The following is a 1,046-nucleotide window of genomic DNA, read 5'->3' on the forward strand; positions in this document are numbered from 1 at the left end:
CATACAATTTTGATTAGAGATATAGGATTATTATGTTGGCGTAGGTTGCACTGATAATTAGGTTTTGATATATGACAAATAGGTTAAAGTTAGATGGATTATTTGTCTAACCTTTTTACCAAGTGTGCAGGAGTTGACGGATCTGGAGGACTTGACATCAAGCTGAAATACAGATAGGTCTGTAAGACCCGATAGTTGGTGCAAAGTCCAAATAGGTCCATGGGGCCCGATACTTGATGAGAAGTCCAGTTGGGTCCATGAGACTTGACAACTGGCAGGAAGATCTGGTGGGTCAAAGGAAAGTTAAACAACTGCAGTTGATAAGTAAGAGGTAAGCAATCGGAGGAGAGATCTAGTGAGGACGCGTTCCCGATTGAGGGAAATGTAGGCGTCTGTCCAATTTAGGTCCATTTGGGAAACTTAAGTTGAGACCTTGACTAGATCTTGGTCTCAAGGAGACAGGATTTAGTTACTACTACTATCCTGCTAGATTGTACTAACTTTGTTTTGTAAGATAAACTTATTTTTTGTTGTCTGGATTAATCCTTTTTTGTAGGGAAGAACGGTTAACAAAAGGATGTCTGAGCGCCCAGGGCTAGTCCAAGTGCCTGGATCAGAAATTTCATCCCGAAGCTGAATTGGAGCGTGACGACTGGACAGACCATGTCAATGGTCCAAGTGCCCGGAGGGGGTCTGGGTGTCCTGAAGTGGATAAACTTGACGGATCAAGTTTCAATGAGAGATCACCACATCAACAATGGTCTAGGTGCCTAAAGGGGTTCCAAGAGATGGAATGAGCTCATATAAAGACTTTTGACCAATAACGAAAGGCTGCTTCGAAGTTCGAAGAAAGAATACTTCTTCAATTTTCTTTTTGTTTGTCGGTAACATTTTTATTTTCAGTTCTTATACTCAATATTTGTAATTCATTTATGAACTGATAGTAATTACCCAATGAAAGCACTTGACGAGTGTAGACCTTGAAGTAGGAGTCGTCGAAGACACCGAATCAAGTAAAATTACTTGTGTTAGTATTTGCATTTTCA

The sequence above is a fragment of the Zingiber officinale genome, chromosome 3B, assembly GCF_018446385.1.
Source record: "Zingiber officinale cultivar Zhangliang chromosome 3B, Zo_v1.1, whole genome shotgun sequence".
In the NCBI taxonomy this organism is placed as follows: domain Eukaryota; kingdom Viridiplantae; phylum Streptophyta; class Magnoliopsida; order Zingiberales; family Zingiberaceae; genus Zingiber; species Zingiber officinale.